The following is an 18,313-nucleotide window of genomic DNA, read 5'->3' as shown; positions in this document are numbered from 1 at the left end:
TGCTCACTTAAATGCTTCCTTCTGAAGCATTGTCATATTGTCATATTAAAATATGCATAGTCATATTTTAAGCATAGTATATAAGAAACCATGAGAAAAGTGGGAAACTCTGGGTAAGAAAATTGGAACTAAGTTAATTAAATCTTACCTTAAAAACAACAAAGGAGCAATTGGCCTTATTAGGAAGCCCCTCATACTTTTTATCATAACAATGATAACTTTGCACAAAGGAAAATAAAACCCAATGAATGTATCAGCTGATACACAATTCTAAGTCCAAATCCATTCAATGCATGAAAAGGAAGTTTATTACATAATGCTCAGATACAAATAACAAGTGTGAATTTTTTTTCACTCCCTGCCCACTGTTCAAGGCACTGTCTGCAGTTCTAATGTCTGTATCAAGCTTCTTTGCTCTTCACCTAGAACTAACCTCAGATAGAATTTCATTTCTCTCTTGGTGGTGAATTCTCATGCCGAATCAAGGCTATAATGGATTTGCAATTGTCTTTTTTTTTTTTTTTTTTTGAAGCATTATTTTCATTGGGTGCAAAGAGATGTATTTTCTTTTCTCCCAGGCAAATGTATGACATCTGGCCATTTTCTCCACCCCTGTCGAAAAGACATTCCGCCTAGGCCAGGCTGTGATGGTACAGTCGTTAAACAGCAGGGATTATCAGGCAGGACAGTATTAAGTGGTATTTAACAGCAGGACCAAGTTCTCTGTCAAATGCCTGACTTAGGGCTCAGCATCGCAGCCCCGAGACCTTTTGCACGGAACCATTTTTCATTCTGACAACAGACTACTGCGCCTGTCCAGGGTTGCTTTACTGGAGCTGACAGCCAAGTATTTCTGTGGCAGAAATATTGCCACAGAGTAGGGGATCAGGGGTGGAGGGGAGACGTTTTTATCTCCTTCCACTCTGAGTGCAATGGCATTCCGAGCAGTAGGTGTCCCAAGCCATTGATTGTTAATCTATCCAGTGTGATCCCTTGTCTAGTCATAACAATGGGGGGAGTTGGGGCGGGAGGGAGGAGGAGCTCACAATGTGAGTTACCTTTTCCTTCTCTTCTGGGCACATTCTCACTGACATAGGCTGGGAAGGGTGACCGCTGAGACTGTCAATTTAAGTACCGTTCTCTAAAAGGTTTTTTATTGGGGGGAAGGCAGGGGAGGGAGAGGTGTCTGGCAGGTCCCTGCAGTTCAAACCCAGCCATTTCATGACCACAATAAGACGTCAGTTCTGAAGCTTTCGATATGATGGGTGCAAAGGCAGGAAATAAAAGAAAGAACTTAATGAAAGTTTAATCTTCTGGGGAATTTCTGCCCCTCAGAGGCATAAATTGAGTGACCTAAAACTAAATTTCCCTGTCAAAAGCTGGCATCCAGTTCATGAACATCTTACAGCTATACTAGAAAGGAATACATATATGTTTTAAATAACTGCTTCAATTCTTAAGTGAGTAGCTGCAGTTGCTGATGGAGGCTGAGACATGCTCACAGCAGATTTATTGGTGAGGTTATTGCTTCTCTGAACAGAGTGCATTGTAGAAGACTTATGTGGGAGCAGCTCCCTGAACATTGTCTGGTCCCAGTTGTAGCTATACCTGGCTGGTGTCTGATTGGCTGAGAAGCAGAAAAAAAATCTCTGGGAACTGTCACATCGGGCTGCCCCCTCTGGGATCCGGGATGCCGAGTCCGTATCATGGCTTTGTATCAAAACCGTTAACACTGGCCCCTGGGTGAGACATGGCTCACATTCCATGTGCCATATGAGGCATAGTACAGACCAGAGGTCATTGGCCAAATCTGAACCGACTTGCCCAGGTCTCCAGGAATTAGAAGAGTGTTTTAACTGCGACAGAGAAATTCACCGATTTCGACTCAACCTAAGACAGAATTATTATAGAGCAATCATATTAATTTATTTCACAGATAAAATTTATTTAGTACCGCTCCCCTCCATCCTCCCCTCACCCCCCGCCACACACACACTTCACATCTTCACTTGAGATGACTTTAGAGCACCTGTTTGGAATAGAATGTATACTAAGCAAACTGACGTGCCCGTGAAGGAGACAGAAACGATGCAAGTCATGAAATAAAACTCTCAGGAGCCAAAAAGAGACTTAAAAGTAGGGGCGAGAGATCGGCCTGAAAGCCAACTTATTCAGGAAGCGATTAGCACAGATATTATCTTTTTCTTGGGGAAAGCTGTGCATCTGGCCGGCCAGAGCTCTATAAATCACCAGTGCAACCAGAGGTGGGAATTCCATTAGCCATTGATTTCAAAGAGGCTAGCATTTTAAAAAACGTAACTGAAATACAGATGAAAAACAATCCTCTCTGAAGTGTGTGTGTGTGTGTGTGTGTGTACACACATGCGTGCACGCGCATGGCGTCATACGTTGAGAAAGTGAACACTGCCACAATCCCTTGACAGCACACGTGGCAGAGAAATCCCAAAAGTTGGCCGCTTCTGCCGCTCATCACAGAGCACTTGATTTTACCCGCGACGAGACTCTGACAATTCTCTTGAACGAACTTCAGTGTGCCTGTCAGAGAAAGTCAGGCTTGAAATCTTTCATATCCTCTGGGGTGGAGGGCATCCCGAAATCAGAGAAATAGGGTTGTTTTTCTACCTCCCTTCCCCCAGGCAAGGTGTCTAATCCAGTATACAAAAAGATGAAGTTTCCTGACTGCTCCACCCTCGTTGATATGTGTGCCCAAATTCTGCAGAGGTTTTCAGACTTCTAATTTGTTTAACAGCCTGATTCTAAAATTAAAAGTATTTGGTTCTATCCTAACCGGCTAAAATGGAATCTATCTCTTATTTCCTCTTTCAGAAGAAGCTCAATATATTAAAGGAGACACAATTTATAATATGGGCTCTATTTCGGGAATTTGTCAGCTATTGAAATGAGTTCCATTTGGCTTGGCTTGACTATAAAAATAGGGTGTAATAGTGTCTGGAATCAAAACGGGACCCTGTTCTTTGAAATGCCCTTGGCACAGACAGGTTTTTTTTTTTTTAAGGACACCAAAGTTCAGGACGAAACTGACAGAAAGCAGAGGATGGCGTGAAGGAGCAAAAAAAGGAATTCGAACAGAAGAAAGTGAAAAAGAGAGACATCAAAACTCAAATAAGGAATGCATATCATTTCCTTAGAATTTTAAAATATTAAAAACTATTAGCATCGTTCTGTTATGAAAGTATTTTACACTAATGTTTGCTAACGGGCTTTGAAAAAGATTTGTTCTCTGAACATTTTGACATTTTGATGAGTCCAATGGTTATTTCATAAGTACTATGTCTCGAAATTCAGAGAATTCGGGAATTATTCTAAACAGGAAGCACGCGTGTGACTTGTGGATTTAGACGAAGTTATTTTGAATTTTCAAGAGCTGTTTTGGCGATCATAGTTGATTTGTTTCAGTTAATTCATAAAGAGATCCTAAGATTGGGAATGATGTTCTATTCGCGTGTGTCTCCATAGCTTCAGAAATCCTCATTTTTCAAACGAAAGAATTGCAACTTAACTATGTCCATGAAATGATTCTAGTTCTTCAGCTACTTTCAAGGTTCCATTTGATACCTCGATTCACATAAAGTACTCATTTGTCACCCTCTGAAATTCACATATATATATTTAAATTCATATGTATATTGAAATCAAAATGTCAAATGACATCTCGGGACACCCCCCCCCCCATGAACCAGAGATGATAAAACTTCAAGGGGTGTGCATCTCTTGTAAGACTGGTTTTAATGAGGTACAGATAGAAGTCTTTAGGTTATATTCCATTCCCTGCAGACTCTTAAAGAAGTTTGCTGTTATCACCATTTTTAGGGTCTCTAAATACTGCATTTCCAAATAAAGATACAATGATCCCTGCCCGCATTGTATTTAGTGTGCCGGAATACTTCATTTTACACACACAGGTTAGGGACCCTGAACAGAATCCGAAGGCAGGTAGATGGGACTTCTCTGCATTTATTACTATCTATTGTGGAAATTGAAAACACTGTCTGGGCACATAGTCTCGTCTTTCCAAAGAAGAGAAGCACTACATAGGATCTGGGTTAACATCTCAAATTCACTACTGGTTTGCTTTGACCTCTAGGTTATGTGGAACTGTGACTCTGTACACTGAATATGCAGCTCCCATATTAAAGTGACCCAATTTGGGACTTTGATGAAAATGTAACATAGTTTAGCACATATGCCAAAGCCTGACATATGCCAAAGCCTGAAGACACGAACTCCAATCTTGGTGCCATCATCGATAGCTATGAACTTGGCAAGATCTTTGAATGGACGAACGTTATTAGAGATTATTATTTTTAATATTATAAGTTGTATGTTAGTATGTTGGCATGTCTATTTTTAAAATACCCTAAAATAATTAGATACCAACATTTTAATTGTAGGCTATATCTGTAGAAAAAAATAAAGAAATAAACAGTTGTCTAGCTACTTATGTTAATATAGATTACGTTAATATGAAAATCCAAATTTAAAATCTCAAGTAGCCGTTTTTCCTTAGCTTATGCAATTTGAGAGGAGGTCGAGCTGTCAGTCAATGCTAAACTGCTATGTATTGAGTACCCGCTCCAAGTGTGACACTCTTTTATGCACCTTGAGAGATAAATATGAGGATGAAACACAGTAATTGCTTCACTGTGTCGGGAGTTTCTTCGTGAATATAATAGCCCCAAGCAAGAGAGGCCACAACTCATTCTCTGAGATCTTTCCCCAGACTGGGTGAAAAAGAAAAGCCTTCCAGATCAAAAGCTTTGTGCAATGCCACGGGACCAGCCTTTTCGGTGCCCTTCTGGGCTGATTCAGCCCAGAAGTTAGAGCCATCATGTTAGCTGGAAGAAGGAGTTTTCCAAACTGTCAGGAAAAAAAAAAAAAAAAAAAAGCTGCTCTGTGATGCTCGCAGTTGTCCATTTGGGAGAAGATGTTCCGCACTGGGGCCTTTTTCTGCACATTCTGCATCAAAACCTGGTCACAAAACTGTCGCTGTGAAACGCAGTCGGTGGCCCGATGATCTGGACAGCGGATACCTGGAGACAGATCAGACTGCTTGTTTTCTGAGCCATGAGTACACTCACATTTCGCGTGCATTATTTTATAGCTAGTCTAAGTGTACACGGACCTTTCCGTACCTCTAGGCTGGTACTGCACATATAGAAGATGCATTGATTTCCAACTCCTCCCATCATTGGGACTTCAGTGAGCGACTTCCTCAAGGAAAGCCCTAGCATGTCATGGGGACATTTATAACTCGAATCGTCTTTGAGTGAAAAAAAATCTGTTTTTCATCTGTTTCTTGAGTGATCTAGAATCATTTTCAGATAAGACCATCGATATCCCAGCTATAAACCACGTACGGCACGGCTAGCTTTTAAAACTGACGTGTAGTCATATCCCATAGCTATTACCAGAGTGTCCTAAACTTTTTTTCTCGATGTCTCAGACTTTTTCTTTTTCTTTTTCTTTTTTTTTTTCCACTAGGCAGCTGCATACTTGGAAAGTTCCCAGCATCAGTTGTGCCGGAGTTAAAAATCACCTAACACCCACATAAAGATTTTTTTTTCTCCTTTATGAATTGGGCTTTAAATCTTTACCTTGATTTAGTGAGAAAATAAAATTGGGCAATAGTCAATGTCTCATTTGTATATATTTGTATAAATTCTGTAACCTGGAGGATATCTCCAATCCAAGGAAATGTAACCGTTAACCCACAGCTAAACAGCTTCCAAAGAAGCCTTTTCAAGAAATAGCTTTTAAATGCCCAAGGAGCTCAACCTAACGGCAGAGATATTTGAAATATACACAAACATACAAGCCATTTAGATAAACACATTTTCAGGGAGCTTTTGATGAAAGTGATAAGTTACATTTTCTACAAGTACACATGCTGTGTTTTATTACCCTTCAGTAGACACTTATCAGCTATAAATGTTGGGTGCTTTAGGCTAGACATCAGCCCTGGGGGTGGGGGGAGCGGGAACAGTGGGAGAACTCTGGGACCCACAGTTCTATAGATCAACATAAACCCGAGACTCAATTTTATTTTCATTTATTAAAAAGGTCTGTGGTCCGCTTCTGCAATTTCAAATCCATTAGCTTCCTGCCCCCTGTAAGAAAAAAAAGGAGGTAACTGTAGATTTTATGGACTGATTGTTGATGGCTATGCTACTGCTCTATTGGTTTTGAGTGGGGAGTCCATTATAGATACATTATCCATAAACCATGTTTCCAGGGGAACCCATAGCTTCCAGGCTGCCGGCGGACCAAGTGAAGTTGACTTGGTCAAAGAGAGGCTGGGGAAAGGGTCAGGTCTCCGAGAAGCTGACACGGGGTAGGCACTGGTATAAATTACAGGCTTTCTTCCTACTTCCACATAATTATGTCTCAAATGTGCAGCGGTTGGACTTTGTTAACCAGCCGCCAGATGAACTTGGAAATCATATCGACAGATTAGAGTGGGAGTTTTCAGCCTCTTTCCCTGCCATGTACGTTCAAACAATATATTCGTCTGTCTTTGCAACTCCTGGCTTTTGCCACACGTATTCAAAAGCTGACTGTGCCATGTGGTTCTTCCTAGTTTTGGCCATCATGTGTTTAAACCTTTTCCAACAAATATGCAAAAACAGTTTTAACGGCAATAACACAAATGAAAATATAGTTTTATATTCCCCTTCACCCCGTAACCTTTAATCTTTGATTTCCAAAGAGAAAAAAGTTAAGTGTCTCCTGTGTGATTGCTTGGTTTTCCTATTTGATCACTATTATTGTGAAGGAGATGGAAGAATAATTAGAACAATACAATTGGCATTCAGGTCGGAGGAGGCCTTCTCTGAGGACTAGTCTCATTGATCTATGAATTCTAGGACCTTACAGATTTTATGCTTGGCACATAGCAGATGACCAATGAATTTGTCAAAGTGAACTCCATTTTAAAAAAACAATTAGTTGCATAAAACTCGAATAGTCCTTCTTAAAATGGAAAATTTATTTCCTTTCATTATTCATGCAAATGCTGTGTTCACTTGGTAAAGCACAATGAGGAATTTTTTTTTTTCTTCTGGCAATTCTAATTTAGATCCTTTTTAATCCATCACTTATATATTTTCTCCTCTACAGCCCGAAGTCTCTCTTTCGATTTGCCTGTGTACATATAAGATGTAAACAAAGTGTCACAAGATGGGTCTTAAGTATTCTTCCTAAATATCTGGGTTTCTTCTAACTGGTGCAGATAGCCTACTCTGATTTTTTTTTCTTTCTTTCTTTCTTTTTTTTTTTTTTTAGAGTAGTTTTAGGTTCACAGCAAAATCAAGAAGGAAGTACAGATATTTCCCACGTGCCCCCTGCCCCCACACAGGCACAGCCTCCCCCATTGTCAACATCCGCCCCTCCCAGAGGGGCACATTCGTTCTAGTGGATGAACCTGATTATGATGTGTCATAATCACCCAAAGTTCAGCATTTACTTAGGGTTCGCTAGTAGTGTTGCACATTCTACAGGTTTGGACAAATGTATGATAATGTCTATCTATCGTTACAGTATCATAGAGTATTTTACTGCTCTGGAAATCTTCCGTGCTCTGCCTAGGTCTACCCTGATGTAACAGCACACTTCATCCATTCATCGGTTAATCCTGTCCCCCAATCTGTCATTTCTGACAATTATTTTAATAATTTTGCCTTCCGGTGAATAAAGACCTAGGTTTAAAGTCTCTTCTTCCATTAATTGGAATTCTTTGACAAACGCTTAACCTTCTTCTCCTTTCCTAATCTGCCGATTGTTTTAGACTTTTGCTATGTTTGTTAACTTTACAAGATGTTTAAGTCAGATGTTAACTCCGTGGTGACAGCATTGTAGTCATGATCACCAGCTGGGAGTTGCAGCTACTTATTTGTGTAGAGCTAAAATGTCTCTAAGTTCAGAGCATCTTCCTCTCCCCACCTCTCATTATCCTTCCCTAAGCTCTGCCTTGACGGGAGATTCTACCGTCAGCTTCCGGCTTCACAGAGCTGTCCGTCATCAGCCGCGGTTACCCCACCACGAGCGCGGGGCCCACACTAGCAGGTCTGCTAACAGAAGCTGTTAGCAAAGCTCAGCTGACCCCGTGCTCTTTAAAGATGTTTTAAATTCCATCCTTTGATGCCCTTTGCCCTTTGCCAGGAGGATATCCCCCTCCCCCGCACCCTCACCCCCCATCTCAAGCCTCTGGGCTAAATAGACAGTTCAATGACACACCAACTCAGTGGAATCACTCTGGTTTGGTAGAGATATGTATTGAACTCACAATTCTAAAGTTAAAAAAAAAAAAATCCATAAAAGCCTCATTCTCTCCACACACACTGAATTCCCAGAACTTGCTATGTTCTCCGCTCCTCTTTCTGACTTGTCTAAAGAAGCCCTGGGTACGGCCTTTCCAGCCACGGTCCGTCCCAAACTGGCGAAGTTCGAACAGGTGGGATTAGCTGCAAGAAGTGGTATCTTTTATCCATCACCCACAACTATAATATAGTAAGTAGGATTCAGGGAAACAGTAAAGAGTTTTCAAAATGGGAGGCCCCAGAACCATTATTGTCTGTCGTCACGTTAGCCCTCAATAAGACCACAAAACCAGACAGTAAAATCTGGGAGCCTGTGGTTCTCTCCCGACCAAGGGAGACAAGAAAGCAGAGAGGGGGCGGCGAGGTTTTATTTTTACATTTTTAGGGAACTCCTCATGAAGGCAGCCTTGCCCTGCCCAGCCTGGTTCTGGCCGCTACACAGCGGGGCTCCTGTCTTCTGTCAGGGTCGTGGGCTTTGTCGCGGACACCGTACACTTTCTGTGGTTAAACCTTCTTTGCCAATCCTTTCTCAGCCTCCAAGAAGGAGAGTCATTTCAGTGTACGTGCGTGCATGTGTGTGTGTGTGTGTGTGTGTGTGTGTGTGTGTGTGTGTGATGGAGGAGGGACAGAGTCCTTTCCTGTCAGCCAGTGGCCACGCAATCCCCTCTAAACACACACTGAGCGTGAATGACTCTTATGCACAAAGGCGATCTCCATTTCCAAGGCTGTGGCTGGCATCGCTCATCATCATTTATACTTGCATTTTAAAGGGGCACTTCTTGTGAAAATAAAATAGGCAGAGGAGAGTCTCACATTATTTCCACCATCGAGAAACAGCTTTTACACAAAGCCAGGACCCCAGATGTGAGGCAGTGATGCCTCTTGCCAGTGGTGGCCTGTTTTTAGCCCAGAGCTTGTTCCATGCTGGCCGAACAGAACCCCAGCCTATCCACAAAGGTGAGGACTTGGAGAGGCAGAAATGGCCTTAGACATTGTCTTCCAGCCACTTCATTCTACAGGCGAAAGAACTGTGTCTCAGTGAGTTTTGGTGACTTGCTGGAATTCACCAGCTTGATGAATAGCAAAACAACAAGCCAACCCAGGTCTCCTGATTCTCATCCGTCAAGAGCATCTTCACACACACAATCTCGATAATTCTCAGCAGATGGTTTTCCGGGGCTGAGTGATGCCCTGGGTGTTGGCGTCAGCATAATGGGCATGCTCAATAGCATCGAATTCCCAGGGATGCTTCACTTAGTCTGATGTAAAGTGAACATGAGCCGGAACCGTGTGCAGTTCATTCTCATCCGAGGCAGAGAACTCTGAGGCGCACGTTCCGTGGTGAGAGGGCGGCAATTTAGAGATGGAAATATTGTTATTTGTAATCCGCAGGAAGGAGAATCTCTGTGCCGTTGTTTACAATGTGGTTCTGTCAGTTTCTCAGTTACCTCTTCTTGTGGGTTGATTGGTTTCCACTGTGGAAATGTGGACAAGTGTTCTTTTGAGCTAAAAAAAAAAAAATGTGTAGGAGATTAAAATGCAAATGAGAAGCAAATGAGAGAAAGATCTAGGCACTCTAGTCCGGCCTCCTTTGTGGTTTGCTGGCAATTCCGCCACCAACCCATTGCTTAGCACATAATTAGCCTTGATATTTGAAGCCCACGTTTGTGGATCTCACGTACCACATTTCCTGTATATTACTAAACATTTCAAACTGAGACAGAGAGAAAGCAGGAGAGAGTGATTTCCACCGGCAAAGAAGGATCATGTTTCTCCTGTCTTGTAAAACAAAAGAGGAAAAATAAGGGTGAATGACTCTTACGATGACTTCTTTTCTTAAACTACCCCTAACTCTTTTCTCATCCTCTTTTAAGTAAAACCTGATGATGCAAAAGACTATTTGGCTTCTGACTCTGCAATCCATCAGCTTGCAATGGAAATGTTTTCTTATTTTTATTTTATTTTATTTTTAAATGGCTACATATTAAAAGCAAACCAGTCTTTGCCAGCTTTGGATAAAAGGCTATTTATTTTCAACCAATTTGATAGCTGCAGTTTTCAGTAATTGAATTTTCTGTGGTCAGAAAAGCAGTAATCTTAGAAACCAAATAAATATTTTTTAATAAAATGGAACACTGAGAAACCCTATAATAATGTCAAAAATGTAGCCACTTATGGATGGATAAATATTTTAAGAAATTTACATTTCACCCAAAGCCTTATGCTTCTAGCTTCCCTGGAGATTTCGAGGAGCGTAGCATTTTGCATTGGGAATGGAACAGTGTGGGGCTTAGATGAAGTACACATGGCCTATAGAAGCTTTCTGGTTGTTAAGGTCTCACGGGCTGGTGGCTTTATCAGTGCCTCTAACAAGTAGTCTACAGAAGGGTTTCTCAGTCTCGTCACCGCCGTCATTTGGGGCCAGATAACTCTTTTGTCGGGGACTGTCTCCTCGTGTGCTGTAGGATGTTTAGCAGCATCTCTGGCCTCTGCCCTCTCAGGTATCAGCATCACTCCCCACCCACCCAGGTGTGACAGCTAAAATTGTCACCTGCCTCTTGGTCTGGAGTACAAAGTCAGCCCTGGTTGAGAACCGCTAGTCTCGTGAAGGGCTTAACTAAGTTCGATACATATTTTGGTGAATATTGCACGTGTCAGGGTTGTCAGTTCCTTTCACTAGTTGTCATTTAATGGCTTGGATGGTTCTGAGTGTGGACGAAAATCCTTCACAGGACCTGTGAAGAACTGCACAGAAGAAAGCATTTAAGTCGGTGCTAAGCGTGAGTCCATGAGGGAGTCTATCTAGTTCAGATAGTTTTACGCTTTGGTGTGGTGTTACTTTTCCTTTAGAAGCATTTAAAGTCTAACCTTTGCTCCTCCATAACCTCTGTGACAGACTTTAAGCAGTTATTGACTATAAAGAATATCTTGATTGTTCCTCTGTTTTTTTTCAGCTATAGAACAGAGAGGGTATGTAGAATAGATATATTCAAATTTCTCACTACATATATTCTATTGTACTGAATGGCCAGTGAGATTCAATGTTTATATGTAAACTGAACCATTCCCTATAATTTTTTGTTATGACAACACAAAACTATGGAAATTTTGGCATCAGATTTTTTCATTTCCCAGTTTATACTTAGGATTTTTCCTAAACCACAAAGAGGAGATTTTGCGTAATCTATTCTTTTAAGAACTTGATTGGATGAAGGAAAGCAGGCCATTATGGATGTAAAAATGGAATGGAAGGTCAGAGAGAAATTGGTGACACACAACTTCTTTTTTTTCTCCTGTCTGCTAAGTACAAATAGGCAGGACAGAGTGAATGTCATAATGATACTCTACATTCATTCAGTTCCCTGTTGGATTGAAATTTCACATGAGCAGGAGTCAAAGACCAAGATATTAAATTATTAGCCTTGGTTCATGAAGAAAGTTAAAAAAAATTCCTCCAGAAATATATCAAAAGATTGAACGTTCCCCTTAGAAACCACTGGATACCCCCCTTTCTGACGATGCGAAGGCAGGCATTTCAAAGTCAGAAGGAAAGCTATGGATAAAATGATAATGTCAGGATTAAAAAAAAAGAAGAAGAAGAAAAAGCCCGGCTGGGCCCAGGTGTGCATTCTACCTCAGGTATCATTTCCAACTACACCGAAAGTGTCATCGCTTGTCACTACGCCTTTGGCCCGAGCTGTAGGCCAGCCCCGACTGTGGCTCACCTTGGTCAGTGTTTTTAATGGCACGTAACATGCAGTATCAGTTTAAAATTCAGTGAGTGCGTACGCGTGCCCTGGACCTAATTTCACATGTCTCAATTTTAAAACTATAGATTTTCCCCCGATGGTCGCTTCTCCGGTGTTTTGTGGGGCTTCGCTGGAGGCAGTGGCACCAATGTGCCCGAGGAAGGGGGAAGGGGGAGGCAACCGTCACTTTTTCATGAGTGGATTCAGACTTATCCGTTGGCCTAGAGATTTTTTTTTTTTTAGCTTTCTGCATATGCATTTGTTTTCGCTGATTCAATCCATTATTCAATTAAATTAGTCCCAGTTTAATAATAACGGCCTCCCTCTAGCCTGTCCCTTTAATCTTAGTGAAAACGAAAACCCAGGCGGTTTTCAGCATGACACTATGTGGAAATCAGTTATGAAATTACCTGTTTATTAATGACGTGTCAGGAGACTGACATGGTTACGGCGGGCACCGGCTGGAGCAGTGCTAATGTAGAAATAACAAGGCCATATTATGGGCAATATGTATTCTATAGAACTATAACTTTCGTTCCCCGGGGACACCGCTGAAATCCAGATGTTTTATCTCAAGATTTTCATTCGGAGAGAGTGAAGATTTTAAAGTGAAATCGAGCACATTGCAAGTCCGCGTTTGGCCACACGCCCTCGCTGGGGAGCCCGTGTGAGCAGACACTTAATGCCAGATGTGCAACGGATTAGTGTCGTATCAGTTAATTAGCCAGACTGGGGGTGGGGAGGGGGGGATGTGGGGGGAGGGGGGCGTGTCGTTTTGCAATTGCGAAAGTGGATTTAAAGCCTAACTTTAAAATGCATCTTGAAGACTGGTCTATTAGTGTCAATGAAGTTTTCAAGTTATGGAGCAGAATCAAAGCTGATCTAAATAGGGGAAAAACAAGCAATTTTTATGTAAAATAAGGAATTTTTACAGGAAGGTTTTACATTTTTATCATAAAGAGATCTGGCCATAACACTATAACTAATATACTGGATAGACTCATGCAGACCACTTTTTTTTTTTTTTTTTAAAGCAGGCAAAAATGTGCCATAAAGTTGATATTAGTAACAGGTAAAATAAACCAATGGCCCTGTCAACTTGGGTGGGGAGAGGATTTTTTTTTTCTTTTTTTTTTTTCTTAGAGTGTTTTATAGAGTAGCTGACACAGCATATGGAATGGAGAAATGGCAATGATCGGATGATTCGGAATGATTGCAAATAAATCCTACCGTAGAATGAGCAACTGAATAATTTGTACAAAAACGTGCCCTCGACCCATGTATCTCAATAGCCGCATTGGTACGGATGGCCTTGTCGCACCCTATCTTGCCACCACCCTGTCTTAATACGAGTGTATTACCCCCCGGGGCTAACTCTCGTCTTGGAGGCCAGTCCAAGTGGTCTGGATGTCGCAGCCAGCAACTCTGGATTCCGAATGTGGAAAGTAACCCAAAGCCACAAATGTCTGCGAGTCAAATAACTTCTGGACGCGAAGTACTGGGGCTCTGGTACAAAATGGCACGAGAATTAAGGACACCCCAGTGTGCTTTTTGCAAAAGAGGGGGAAAATACTACCTTTTTTCCTCACTTGGACTTCAAATCGCATTTTGGCAACTTCCCTGCACTTAAGAAACCTTTGCCATTGCACAGAAGAGAGGATGGAAATGCTTAGCGGGCGGTGGGGGCGGGGAGGGTGGTATTTGGCCAGGGTAGATCATCTGTCTGCATAATCAGTGAAGCTCGCTGGCTTTTGTGCTAGGAAAATCAGGCAGTGGAGTCCCTCACTGCTGAATACCTGGAATTTAATTTCTACGGAGGTGATGAGGTGGTGAAGGAAGCTTCAGATTTCAGCTCCAGTATCATCTCTTCTGCCATCCCTCACCGCCTTTTGGCTTTCGATGTCCTGCTTTGGGGCTTTCCTGCAGTCTTTCCTTTCCTTTATCCTAGCCCTTATTACATTAGACTGTTTAGCTAACCCCCACGTCCCCCAAAGACTGCTATTTGGCTTTGATGGTTTATGGTTCTACCTTTGAGCCAGCACCAGGCCCTTAATCAATGTTTTGCATTCATTCAACATTGAATGTTCGACAAGATTTTGTCTTTCACAGTTCATCGTCCTGTGCATCTTCTCATTTGATATTTATAACAACCTTTTGAGGGAGGAACGGTGAAAATCAATAACCCCCGCTTTACAGAAAGTCGTTGAGGGCTGGAGGAAGCAGGCGACATGCTGAACGCCGCAGGCAGCTGGGAAGAGCCAAAGCGTTTGGATTCAAACCCTTGACCTCTGCACCGCGCAGATACACTGCTTCGTGAATGGGGAAGAAAATACTTCTGCTACCAAAGGGAGAAGGAAAACGACAATCGGTTTGGGTGGCGTAATACAAACAAAACCCAAATCCTGGGATTTAAAAGCCTCGTTCTTGAGGGGAAAAAAGACATCTTTTGTAAGCAAATGTTTTGATTATTAAAGCCAGCTTCTCATCTCGAAAATAGCTTTTTCAGTTTAGGTCCGATTTAATGGGAACCCTGGGATTGATAAGTTCTCAAAAAAGACAAAAAAAAAAAAAACAGTCAAGTTTTCAAAGAGGCAGTATGGCTTTGGAATATTCCTTGGAGCCTAAGGGGTGTATAAAATCTACATGGTTATTTACATAAATTTCTTATAATTCCTATCACAAATATCCCCGTGCTGTTTTCCCAAATCTTTATTTAATAATGATTATAATAAAATTAAGTTTATCTTGACTGCCTCGCTCTTGGTGCCAAGCAGCCAAAGTCAGCAATCCAATTCTTTTTTTTTTTTTTCCTCTTCAATAAAAGTCTCAGAATAGAAATAACATATGACCATGTGATGCTCATATTCACGGTGGTTCAAAAGCACCAACTTGCAAGTGGAAGTAAAATGCGGGTAATAATGAGTAGATTCGAGTGAGTTCTTCAGTTAAAGTAAGCAGTGGCATCTTGGGATGTATCCTAATTTACCGGGGTTTGAAATCCACCCCCAGGAGGGAGGTGTTATCCCCGGGTCCGGTCTTCTCTCATAGTTTCCAAAGAGAGATTTGTTCCCGTTATAAATACCAGCTTTAGAAATCCAGGCGCTAGATAGAAGAGATTAGAGAAATAATGTGCTTAGTGGCACTTTCATGCTTAGAACCAGCGTGAGGGTGACCGTAGGCAAAAACCATGAAGTGAAGGAATTCAGTGTCCAGTGGGCCTTCTGATGAAATGAAGCTTCTTGGATACAATACCTGCCTTCAGTAGCCAAAGAATTTGCTGTACTACTGGGATGAATGTTCGCTTGTATTTTCTCTATCATAGACGCCTGGGTAGAACATGATTCCATTAACCCAATTAAAACAAAAACAAAACCGAAAAACAACAACAACAATCCCCAAGGCAGACTTTGAATTTTCCACTCTGTCCTCCCCAATGCAATCAGTCTCCAAGCCCTCTTGATCGTGAACTGATTTATTCCTGAGTAATATTCGTTGATCTCTTACCATTTGCTTAGATCTGAGCTAAGAGCTTAACAGGCATCATTTGCTCTTTAAATTTCTTGGGTTATTGGTCTTTGACTTTACATAAAGCAAATTCCAGGCCTCTTGCTCTGGGTCTGGACTCTGGTTTACATTCACACCCTGTGTTCTCCTTAGTGCGAAGTAGGTCTTGACCCCACCTCCGCTTCCGTCATGGAAACCCGAAGAATGGGACTCATTATTAATTAGCTTAGACCACTCATGGCCCATCCTCGAAACAGGGACCAAGGTTAATTCCATCCAAGTCAGACGGACCGAGGATTCAAGGGGCAAGGGGGGATGAGTTCCTCAAGAAACGCCGGAATGAGGAAATGGGATGCTGAACGTTGGGAGCCGCCTGCTTGCTCTTAGCATTTGCCGTTGTCTGTTTCGTCTCGTTATGGTGGTGTATGCTCCTCCCTCTCCTTTAAGGCTAAAAGCGTTCTCTGATTAGGACCCTCATCCTAGACATATTTGTATCCCTTAAAGGCTAGCACAGAAACCAACTCAGCAAAGTATTTATCCAGTTGAATCACGGACCTTGGGAAGAGACGGTCGAAGCAGGCGGGCCCTAGGGTGCCAGGCTTCTCTCTGATGGGCGTGTGTGTCTTAGCTCTGCCACCTTAGTTTCTGAGTACCTTCCTCTGTCCTTCCCCTCCAAAATGACTCTCGATACGTCTTTTCGTCTTGAACTTCTCAAGTGAGGAAAATAGCTCACCTTAGACCTCCTGAGGGAGGAACTTTCCAGCATGCCTGTATCAGCGGAGGCTACAGGCGGAGTGGGGGGCCTCCAGCTGGACAAAGAGGGGAACCCCTGCCAAAGCAGCCTTTCAGGGTGCAGTGAAGACTGTGTTAGCACCGTGACAGCCTATCGAAAATGTCCAGAGTCCGACCTGAAAATATTTGATTTGCGTTTGGAAGACGCAAACGCAGCTGGTCGGGATCCCTTGTCAGTGGTCTATCCGTCCCAGTTGCTGCCCAAACAGTTTGCAATTCATTTGAGGATTCTTTACATGTGCCCTGAAGTATATGTGGCATTTAATTGAAAAACCACCGAATAAAGACTTCCGAGCCATGCGAAGGGGCTGCCTTTGGTGCCAACACTGAGCTGTGCGTCTCTGTGGATTTGCCGTAAGTGAATTTTTGATACATGGAGATTCTCGTTATTGACAAGTTATCTTTGTCACAAATGCTGCAGGCCTCCGCTGGCTCCACGGGAGTCGTAAGGGCAGGCAGCTCCTGCTCTGACATTGTCTCCGCTAAGCTACCAGTGCAGCGGCCTGTAACCCATCACAAAGAACAGGAGTTGGGGGCAGAAGAATGTCTTTCCTTGTTCAAAAAATTAAAAGAAGAAAACAAGGAGAAAGGAAGAGAGGGAGGTGAGGAAAGGGGAAGGAAGAAAAGTCCCCTGATTCTCTAAAATCTAGTCACATTATAAAATCACAGGATGGCCAGGGATGTCTCAAATTGGTACTAAGGAGATGATCTAAATATTGAACACTTTATCCCAACACCTGATTAGGAGCCTCCCCCCCCCCCCATCCCCGCCCCCATGAGATCCACCTCCACCAAAACCTTTCAAAAAGAAAAGAAAAAATCTTCCTTCCAAAGCAAATGTCCTCACCGCTGCTGGATGGATGGTCCCAAGGGACCCCCTTGCCTCCATTAGTCTGCGGGAGCACTTTTGGCATTTAAGCCTCTGAGATAGATTCTAAACAGTGGTAATGTGTGCACACACAGAATGGCAAAGGACAGTCCCCTCTTTCCCCTCCAAATGTAAGGCTTGTTTTTCCATTTTTTTCTCATAGACAAAAACTGTCTGTATCACAGTAAAGGGGGGGGGGGTGGAGAGATGGGGGAGGAGACTGGAAAAAACTAGCAAAGGGGGGAAAAAAAATTGGAGAGCCAGCCTGGCACCAAAAATATAATTTAGTGTGCAGGTATTTGATTTGATAGAAAACCTGCATTGATTTAGAAAAAATAGGTTCCTGACAAGGTCGTAATTCATTGAGAGAGGCCAAGCCCACAGCTTACGGTTGACACCCCACTCCAATCTAAACCGTAACTGGTTTTAGGTGAGCCCCTGTGAGGGTAGCATGTTGCAGTTGGCAAAAAAATAAACACTCTCGAGCCCTGTGCTAACAGAATTTTTTTTCTTTCTTTTTTTTTCCGTTTTTTTTTTTTTTTTTTTTTTTTTTGATTTATGCCACGAGCTTAGGAAAACAGTTACATATTTGTAAGTCCTGGTTTTGTTTGGCCTTTGCAAGCCTTGCAGGATTGGTGTCCCGCTGAGGGAGAGGGACAGTGTGAACACTGTAACAGGCGGGGACAAAGAAGGCAGCGTGGAAAAGTTGGGGGGAGGGCAAGGAAGTGGGGGCGGAGTGGGTGTGGGGGTGGACGAGGGGAGAGACGCGGTGGCTAAAAGGCTTGATTGCCAGGCATCTCCCATCGGCATCTCCTCAAGGCCACTCGATCCTCAGTTCAAAGGCAGACTCCTTCAGAGAGAAAACTCGAGAATGCTCAGCCGCCCTCGTTTGCTCCTGCAGAATCATCCTTTTGCTAGAGCTCGATAGATTGGGTAGTTTCTCGCTTTTATTCTTTCCCGAATGGCAGAGTCCGCTCAAGTTTGGCAAATGCAAACGGAGGCCAGCTGGAGGAGCTCATGCGGTCACTCCTCTTCGCAGTTGT

Source organism: Rousettus aegyptiacus, unplaced genomic scaffold (assembly GCF_014176215.1).
Source record: "Rousettus aegyptiacus isolate mRouAeg1 unplaced genomic scaffold, mRouAeg1.p scaffold_m13_p_6, whole genome shotgun sequence".
Classification (NCBI taxonomy): Eukaryota; Metazoa; Chordata; class Mammalia; order Chiroptera; family Pteropodidae; genus Rousettus; species Rousettus aegyptiacus.
This window is presented reverse-complemented; position numbering follows the sequence as displayed.